The 11,031-nt window shown below is 34.8% G+C and overlaps 1 pseudogene; it reads right to left on the bottom strand.

Annotated features, from left to right (window-relative positions):
• The window catches only part of LOC120771568, a 14,764-nt pseudogene extending 9,572 nt beyond the window's left edge, over window positions 1–5,192 (bottom strand).
• Between the last annotated feature and the right edge of the window lie 5,839 nt (window positions 5,193–11,031).

Genomic DNA, 11,031 nt, shown 5'->3' on the forward strand with positions numbered 1-11,031 from the left:
GCATTCATCCGTTTGCTCAATTGGCGTTAAACCTAGGCTTTGTACATTTTGCATCCCATCTACAGCGGCCGAGCCAAATGTAGACAAAGCCATTTCTTCGAAGTCCGGTCATCGGCTTGGAACTTGGACCTCCACCTGTGAGCCTTTGAGTCATTTTCAACCGCCTTGCTCGAGTGCGCAGTTGGCTTTTCCAAACGCCTAACGTCTATAAATTAACACAATATAATAAATAAACGGAAAATAAACTAAAATGTTACCTCTTTCCACTTTGCAGCACTTCGTAATGGTCCTCTGCACGAATTAAGTTGCTCTGCCAGCTGTTGCCACAACTCCTTCATCCGTTCAGGCGTTTTTGGGCAATTTTTCCCCGTAGTAATTTCTGGGTGTGCTTGGCAAAACAACACATACGCCTCCAGCTGCTCGTGCGTAGCTCTTTCGTGCTTGGGTTTACTATAAAATAAAAGTTAAATTATAAATTTTGTTAATAATTAAAATTTGGAAACTTACGTTGCAGAGCTGTCCATTTTAACGAATAATTTGAATAGAAATCAGCTGTTTTCTATTTACATTATTTTTTCACCATACGTGTGGGGAAAGCTTTATGAATTGAAGCTTTTACTTTTATCAAGATTGCCACAGAATACCAAAATATTTCTCGCTTGTTAAATATTTGAGTTAATTGTCAATATTTTAGTAATTTGTCAAAAGCACAAAATAGGGGTGTAAAGCTCTTGGTATTCGACTAATCTATTAACCGGATTAACCGAATAGGATTCGAATAATAATATTCGGTTTGCAGTATCCGGATAGTTGAAAGTCGTCGATTACTCGATTAACCGCTCATTTTCTAAAAAAAACTTCAACGTATATAAGTTTATAGAAACTTTAGGTATTTACGCGCACAATAGGCATATTAACAAATTTAAAATAAACAAAAATCAAAGGCTGTTTGAATTTCAGACAAAATTCATTTATCAGATACTCGCAGCAGGGCAACTATTCGAATAGTCGCAGACGAACGACTGACTTTATCGGTTTATATTCATTCGATAGGTTAAAATCCGGATATCCGAATAATCAGTTTTCAGGTTATTCAAATAATTTTAAGGGCCCTACTATATATATTGTATACACATTCATAGTAGTTTTTTAATATTTTAGTAAAAAAATTCTACATCCATATTTAAAATCATATGTGTTGATTCGGCTTATGCAATATTACTCATACTCCCTGTTTTACTCAACATTTTTTACAAAATGTATTTTCTCAGTATCATTTCATACTCCATTCCATTCATAGGCAATCCTGTGTATTGCGTTCATTTTATATAACTTCGGCGAAAAATTTCAATAAGAATACAAACTAAAACAAAAGGTGTTCCTATATGCTGAAAAAATGACTTTCTTTGAAATTTTTTTATTTTAATTAACTTATGTATATTTGATAAAAAATAAATAAAAAATTGATAAATTTAATGCGTATAAATATATTTAGGTAAATTTCTAGAAAAATTATTTTTAAAAAGAAAGTTTCAAAGTTTATATCTCAACTAAAGAATAAATGCTGAAATTCACTGGTAGCAATTACAATTTGAAATATTTAAAACAGTTTTTTGGTTAATTGACGACGGTTAAAGTGTTCTATTATAGCTTTTTATACAGGAAAGTTTAGTGTAATGTTAACTTCAAGCCCAATCTTTGATGAGTTGAAAAAAATGACTTTACAGACTTTTCAAGATGATCATAAACCCTGCAAAAATTTGATCATTCAGTTTATAAGGCAGCTATATGCTATAATAGTCCAAAAATGGAATATGCTTTATATGCAATGTTAATTACATTGTATGTTAATATTTTCTTCCACTTACCTTGGAAAATATAACTGCACAATTTTGCCTATTCGCCTTTAATGTTATAACTGTACGACAATATTCGCGGATACCAATGAGCGATACTCAAAAATATGCCCTCACTGGCACTATTGTTCTTCAACGAGTCGGACCTGAGCAGCCAATCTCAAATGCCATGCTTGATGACCGCTGTCTCGACGAACCGGCGCAATTGCCGACGTTGAAATGGAAACCACAGCAGCGGACTCGCCGGTGAGGTGACGAACTCGACGTACATGTACTGTAAAGTGCCTGTGAAAACGAGAGAGAAAGAGCAATGATAGCCAAATTTAGAAAAAGTAAGTGTAGAGGATTGCATAAACATGAAGATGAATTGAGAAGCATACGTGCCTCTCTTCCGCTTAGTATACATTTAGAATTTTTCAATTTCGCAGCAACGACTTGTATGTGTATGCGTGACTTCTGCGTGAAAAAGCAGCGAACGCGTGAATTTATAAATATTAGTTGCATTAGCCACACAACAACCGAGTTCAGTTTTGATATCTGCGTAAAATAACAACAACAAAACGCAACACAGCGCAAGAAATTGAAACCCATTCTGCGGACGAAGTAATGGTATTATATTCGGTTAAGTTAATTGAAGACCAAAAAGAAGCAAAAATAGTTCTAGTAACGTTTCGACAAGCAGCTATTCATTTGAAGTGTGAGAGTAGAAAAAGGCCACTGAAACCAGATCTGGGATGCCTGGATAATCAGAATTTAAATTTTTTACATTTTGTACGAAACTCTTCTATACTAAAATATTCATCATTAATATGTCTAATATTTGCTTTTATACATTTCTAATGTCAGCTACTCCCGAAGAACCTGAGTTATGGTCATATAAAATTATTTCGTACATATTTTGATATTTTCGCTCGGTACTCATACAGCCTATGTATATGAACTTTATCAAACCACTTAGTAACTGGTTCTCCATCAATAAAACTACTTTTTTGCATTTGTTTTTATCAAGTATTGAACTTGTATCATTAGAAACGGTATACCAGAAGAACCAAGATTCAAAAGTTTCAAAATATATACAAAAGTGTTTAAAGACTAAGTTTAACTTAAAAATATATGTTTTAATTCAGTGGCTTAATCTGATGGAAATTATGCAAGGTGCGTTCCAAAGTAAACCTGGTGGCGCCATCTACATATATGTCGACTGATGCGTTAGAATCTGCTATCTCTATCGATTTTCCGGTGAGAATTTTATGACATTTCCTTAACTGGAAGTGAAGTTATTGCGTTTTAAGTGTCATCATGTTTGTGTTAAATTCATTCATTCATTCATGCCAATATCCGCATTAAATTTTGCTTTAAAATTGATGAAACTTTTACCCAAACGTTTCAATTGATGAAACAAGTTTATGGCGATGATTGCCTATCCCATAGCAGAGTGCACATTTCAATGTTTTCAAAGTGGTCGTGAGGACACAAATGACGATCAACATGTGGGCCAATCAAAATCCGTGATCACCGTAAATTCCATCGAAACTGTTAGTGAATTCATCAAAAATCAGCCGAAATCATCATTGAAATTCATGGACATGAAATTGAACATCTCCAAAACACCGATTTATCGTATTTTGACCGAGCATTTGGGCTTACAAAAGGTGTGTGCACGGTTTGTTCCGCACAAATTAACTGACGACCAAAAATTGCTCAGAATTCAACATTCGAAGGGCGATTATTTCACCAAAAATCGCATTTTAACCATTAACACCTTCCCATATTCACCTGATATAGCACCATGCGACTTCTTCCTTTTCGAAAAAATGCATTTGCCTATGAAAGGAAAGGGCTATGCGGAGGTAGAGGCCATTCAAAAAGCTTGCACCGACATACTGATGGCCATACCGGCCAACGAGCTAAATCACTCATTCGACATGCTTTTGGACTGTGCAAAAAGCTGTATAGAAGCATAAGGAGACTATTTGGAATAAAATAATTTGATTTTGCTGAAAAAACATTTTTTCTGTTTTTTTTTAAGTCCTGTTTACTTTGGCAGGAAAAGTGTGAGTATACCTTAGCCACATCCTATTGGCCGAGGGGCCTTCATGATCAAAAAAAATTCGAAGGTTTTATCAATTCTTAATAAATACATCACTGATCAGGATGGGTACCATTTCGCCGTAGAATATTAAACAAGCATGCAAAAACTATAAAATAAAGTGAAACAAAAGCTAAGCAACAATACTAACACTACTTAGACAATGGTACAATCGTAGTCAGTTCCGACACTTGCCAAAGTAAGCACAAACAATAATAAGCGAAATGTCGGCAATAAAACCAACAAAAATGGCAAAATGTGAGGCACAAATTAATTTATTGTGCAATTTGCATATACGCATGACCAACGGTTACAGCTGTTGCAGTGAATGCGAACGTCATATTCATTTTCATCAACGCACACAAATCGTGACAATTCCACGGCGTATACGTAACATTTTGCCGTTATTCGAATGTTGGATGACTTTATGTGGCAACGGCGTTGTTATAGCAATTATTGTTGCTAATATGTGGATATGTACAACAGAATTAAAGAAACCACATATATACATACATACGAACATGCATGTACCAAAATTGTATTTGTAAACAAGTAGTACGAAAATGGTGAGACTTTTGTAGAGATTTCTATGTAAAGTATATAGTTTGATTGCATAATATAATGAAAGTGTGTCAGACGTCACTTAAAGATCACTCTTAACAGTTACTTTTGAATTTCTTCACCTCTTTGTGGAACACATATGGCTATGGCTTATAAAACGATCCATTCCATTCAATAATTCACTCCCTTACACATGCAAAGACTCAATCATTTCTCTGCGGCAATGACTATTACCTGCATTCAGTTAAAGTCATTGCATTTCAATTTGGTAATGGCTGACCAGCGTTGTGATAGCACCTTCATCCATGCATTTTCAATATTGCATAATTGTGCAATTGAGCTGTATTGTGTGGCTGAAGCAATCTGATACTATTTCATATTCGAACATAAAGAAGATCACAAATATCACTTCTGTTGGTAACAATCATTATAATCCTTTCTAACTCTTTCAATTTTTTTTTAATATGTTCCCGTTCATCACATAAAACCTATCAGACTAGGTTTTTTAGAACCCTTTGATATACAAAACACATATGTAATTTTGTTATATAGCTAAACAAGTTACTACTTACCAATAATGCTAAACGGAAAAGTGGCGAATGCGCATCGCGACCATCGTAGACGGCAAGCCAATAGTAGGGGCAGTGCTCCTTGCCGGAACCAATTGGTCGTATGGGACAAGTCATGACGTTCTCACCCCATAAGTATATGTAGTATCTGCCAACTAAGGTGGACGGGTTGCTGGGACATAAAATCTGCATTTACTATTAATGAAGAGAGTGCAGCAGTTATGCTCTCATCAGTTTGGGCAATTGTCATAAAATAGTGGTTGTGGGTGCAATAAGGATAAATTGTGCTTAAGGGCTACTACTATATTTATAAATATTGAATTCTGATAATAGAGTTAAAGTGCTGTAGCCGAACACTAATATTAGAAAAACAGAAGGAAGTTTGGGCTTTGTTAAGAGGTCCCCTGTCTAAGCAGTCTCTGAGTAATATAATAGGAATTTTCCCACCTATTTACCAAGTTTTGAATCATAAAAATTAACATTTAAATAATAGTATAAAAATTATACTATTCAGCCAAAAATTCTAATCCGAAATATCACTTTTTTTTAAGTTAGTAGGCTTTATGTTTACTAAAATCTCTAATTTTTGACGTTATAAAAAATCATTCTCACGAAGAGAAGTAAAGACATTAACGCATATAGCGCATATAAAAATCCTTACAACACTCCATATGCATGAAAGAGTCAAAGAATAGGATACATAATCATAAACATATACACATTAAGTACATATATATACACAATTCATTAACGATTTTCGTACTTTTATTCGTGCATCTCCTCATCCGCATTAGTTATCAGAGCAACGATATTTTATTTGCTTTTTTCGTTGAACTTCTGTATATATTGTAAGAAAAAAATAGCGGTATGATTAATTAACAATGGAAAATAATAATTTTAGACATTATAAATCAAAATGATTGTGACAGCGGACGTTTAAAGCACGAATTGGTGGTGCAAAGGTCTTGCAGTAGCGACAGGGTAACGGAAATGAGTAGCGGAAGATGGTGGTACTATCGGGTGATTTTTTAAGAGCTTGATAACTTTTTTTATAAAAAAAACGCATAAAATTTGCAAAATCTCATCGGTTCTTTATTTGAAACGTTAGATTGGTTCATGACATTTACTTTTTGAAGATAATTTCATTTAAATGTTGACTCATGTGGTTTCAACAAGATGGCGCTGTGTGGCATGCTCGCGATTCTATGGCCATTTTGAGGGAAAACTTCGAGAACAATTCATCTCAAGAAATGGACCCGTAAGTTGGCCACCAAGATCATGCGATTTAACGCCTTTAGACTATTTTTGTGGGGCTACGTCAAGTCTAAAGTCTACAGAAATAAGCCAGCAACTATTCCAGCTTTGGAAGACAACATTTCCGAAGAAATTCGGGCTATTCCGGCCGAAATGCTCGAAAAAGTTGCCCAAAATTGGACTTTCCGAATGGACCACCTAAGACGCAGCCGCGGTCAACATTTAAATGAAATTATCTTCAAAAAGTAAATGTCATGAACCAATCTAACGTTTCAAATAAAGAACCGATGAGATTTTGCAAATTTTATGCGTTTTTTTTTAAAAAAAAGTTATCAAGCTCTTAAAAAATCACCCGATATATATCATAGGGCGAATTCAAATGCGAAAATAAATGAGTTGAAAAATAATATTAGTCGAGCCAAGCTGTCATGTTATTTTTGTTCAATATTGTTTGGCATTTCATCATGGAAATACTTACGCCTACATAACACTTACAAATCGTTTACCATAATTACGAAAATTCACGGTCTGTAAAGAATACTTATGTTTCGCACGCTTCGCTCAAACTTATGGCCAACATAATCGTCCAATCATTCATTATTGGAAAATATTGGACCGAATAGATGCAATGAAGAAAATATAGTAGCCGTAGCTGAGAGTGTACACGAGGACCGTGGAGAGTCAACTCGACGCCGTTCGCAACAACTCGGACTGACGTATGGAACGACTTAGCGCATTTTACGTCGAGATCTTAAGATAAAAGCGTACAAAATAAAGCTTGTGCAAACCTGAATTGGTTCGACCTCTTTAAGCAACATCGCTTCGGTCTTTGGGCTCTTGAAAAGTTCCAAGAAGATCCGACGTTTTCGAGCCAAATTTTGTCTTGCAAAGAGGCTCATTTCTGACTCAATGGATATGTACAAGCAATATTGGGACAAAGAGCAACATTAAGTGATTCAAGAGCTTTCATTTCAACCAGGAAAAGCAATGATTTGATTTAATTTTTGGGGCGGTGGAATCATCGGTCCATATTTCTACAAAAATTGTGCTGGTAAGAACGTAACAGTCAACGGCTTCTGTTATCGCGCCATGATAACCGACGCTTTTATGCCTGAAATTGAAGATCGTGATCTTGGCGCATTTATTTAGTTTCAATAAGACGGCGCTACTTCTCGCACATCGCATCATTTAATGGATTTATTGAGAGAACACTTCGGTGAGCAGATAATTTAAGGTTTTGGCCGGTCGATTGACTACCAAGATCGTGTGATATTTTTCCATTAGACTTCTCCATTATATTAGTTTTTTCTTTAAAAAATTAGGGAACCTCGAAATGGATCACCCTTTATAAAAAGTGTGCATGAATATACGGTGCATGTTGCGATGAATGATAAGAAAGGCAATCTTAGAGCTATTTATTGCTGGTTGTAAAAATTATTGGCTAATTCGGGAGTGCTGGTAATAAATAATGCAAAATTATCGATATAATGAATCGAAAAATGTGGCTTAAACTAAAAATAGTTTATTCAATATTTGCGATATTTTTTCCTAAAATATAAAAGAACTTAGAATTTGGCTTAAGAGCCACTATCTTTGTATTGGCATACTTCAAATTGAAATTAAAATTAAAAAAAAAAAACGGTATTTAGTGGTTTTTATAATTTCTCCATTGATACGGTGAGCGTCTATTGAAGCACAAAGGTTTTCGATTGGATTTTGAGATTTTGTAAGGAATGTCTGTTGAGCAAATCCGATGAAATATTATTTTCGAAATTACTCTTGCGCAGGAAGACTTTTCACACAGTCGATAATATTACAATGTATTAATATTATGCTAATTTGTCTTGATTTTTATACTCTCGCAACAATGTTGCTAAGGAGAGTATTATAGTTTTGTTCACATAACGGTTGTTTGTAAGTCCTAAAACTAAAAGATTCAGATATAGGGTTATATATACCAAAGTGATCAGGGTGACGAATAGAGTCGAAATCCGGCTGTCTGTCTGTCCGTCCGTCCGTTCGTGCAAGCTGTAACTTGAGTAAAAATTGAGGTATCACGATGAAACTTGGTACACGTATTCCTTGGTTCCATAAGAAGGTTAAGTTCGAAGATGGGCGAAACCCACTGCCACGCCCACAAAATGGCAGAAACCGAAAACCTATAAAGTGTCATAACTAAGCCATAAATAAAGACTACTAAGTTTTTTATACATATCTCGGAAACTACTATAGCTATGTCAACCAAACTATGCAGAGTCGTTTTCTTCAGGCATTTCCATATATAGTTCAAAAATGGAAGAAATCGGAAAATAACCACGCCCACCTCCCATACAAAGGTTATGTTGAAAATCACTAAAAGTGCGTTAACCGACTAACAAAAAACGTCGGAAACACTAAATTTTACGGAAGAAATGGCAGAAGGAAGCTGAACCCAGGCTTTTTTTAAAATTTGAAAATGGGCGTGGCCTCGCCCACTTATGGACCCTAAAACTTTACAAAAATACGGTATTTGAAAAATATGTAAATGACGTATAATGAAATCTCGATTATCACTTTATCATGCGAGAGTATAAAATGTTCGGTGACACCCGAACTTAGCCCTTCCTTACTTGTTCCTGAATTAGGTTAATCTAAAACTTCATAATTTAAAATGTAAAGAGAAACATTAAATGATGATGAAAGTCAAATGCAGGCTATTATTTTGGAAAATATTTTGTATATTGTAAAAGGTGGCAACGGCATAAGATCACTTTTTCATATATTCTCCCGAACAGAGCTGATTTAGTACCCGTGCTGAGTTTACGCACTACATGTATGTATGTGTGATAAAAATGTAAATAGGGTGGCCAGTCTTTCCAGCTTTTACATAATTTTACCGTTTTGTTCGTTACCAAATTTAGGTTCGATTTCTTTTGAAAGGTTACACAATTACAAAGTGTGAAATTATATAGAATTTTAGAACCCAGACTGCAGTGCCATAGTCATATATTGAACCATCATTTCGATAAGCACTGATTTGTCAACACTTATTGTGTTTGTAATATTTATTATTTTGGATGACATGCTCTTGTTAAACTCATACTTAAACCCAGACTGCCCTACGTTTTCAAAGAACTAATCAGGCAGTAACGCTGAGAAATATTTTTTTAGGATTTTTTTAAATCAGATCTTTCTGTTGTTTTAATAAGGACAGGTGGCAACTCTATTATTGTGCATGTACGTAAATACTTATGTTGGCTGTATGCCAAAGCGCTGTCATCAATTATGCCTTCCCAAAAAGTTGGTGAGATATTTGCCATATCAAAGGCCGCATCAATAACAACTACAACACCAACAACAATAAAGAAAATTAGCTGAAATACGCGACGTGAAAATGTATAATGATTGCTGTGGGAACTTTTTGCTATCATTGGGCATTGATCGGACAGCGCGAAAACCGTTGGGAAAATGAAAGAGCACAAAGTAGTTTCACACAGACTATTTTTTTATATAATATATTTCTTGCTTTTCGCAACTTTCTTTTGTTGCTTTGGTCACATGCAAATTCATAATAGACAAGAGAAACTTTATTAATATTACTTTTTAATTATGCCGAATTTTGTGCTAATGTAAAATTAATTTGCGGCGCATTTTCGGATAATTTATGAAAATAATTTATCTGTGGTTTTGTGTTGAAAGAAACATGGTGTAAGAAATTTTGAATTTTAAATTTCAGAAATGCGCGAAATTAGCTACTGAATATTACACGGAGGCAAATATACGGCGAGTGTGAGATGTATAAATCTTGTTGAGGCCCTAAGATATCATACAAAGAGGAAAATAGATATTTTGAAGCCTTACTACTTTATTTACTTTAACATTTAACATATAGAAAAATTGGAGGAAGGTACATTCAATTACCTCCATACATTTGACCCAGCAATGCTAAAATTTACTTAACTCGTCTCAGAAGTTGGAAATACAAATGGGGCCGTTTTTTCTGCATTTGGCTTCGATCCGGCCCAATAAGTCGAAAAAGTTATGCTGTGACCATTTTCTCCTTCTCACGATAGTAATGTTAATTACACCTTTAGAGTCATAGAGAACGGTTTCTATCATGCTTCCGACCGGAAACAGAGCCTTCGCCTTTTTCAAAGCAGTTTCTGAGAGTTAAGTGAACTCTTTTGACCGCTGATTTTTTCCTGGTATGCTTTAATGGATGTTCAACAAACGATCCAAAACTATATCCAGACTCCGCTTACCATAAATAGCGTAGCATGAATGACTACTACGTAAGCTTCACGCACACTTTCAAACTAATTCCGTCAATACAAATTTTGGATCTTTTGTTGGCTCTAAAAAGCCTGCATAAAGCTGACAAATTAAAATGACAAAAACTAACAGAAGAATATTTAAAGTTGCGTAGGAAACTCGATTTTAATTTGACGAACGTCAAATTATCTCATTGAGAGCTCTAAGAACGCTGAGCTTAAAATGTGTAATTTTTTTCAATAAAGAGCTAAAATTTAAATCACTTCTCTGTTTGAATCTCTTCTCTGTGTTGCTGAACTCCGTGTTTTACAATTATTGCTTTAAGAACACCTAAATAATCTGCGGTCAATGCGAGTGCAAGAAAAAAAATTGAAATTACACCCGTTCTTTTTTATACTCTCGCAACAAAGTTGCTAAGGAGAGTATTATAGTTTTGTTCACATAACGGTTG

The sequence above is a fragment of the Bactrocera tryoni genome, chromosome 3, assembly GCF_016617805.1.
Source record: "Bactrocera tryoni isolate S06 chromosome 3, CSIRO_BtryS06_freeze2, whole genome shotgun sequence".
Taxonomy (NCBI): Eukaryota; Metazoa; Arthropoda; class Insecta; order Diptera; family Tephritidae; genus Bactrocera; species Bactrocera tryoni.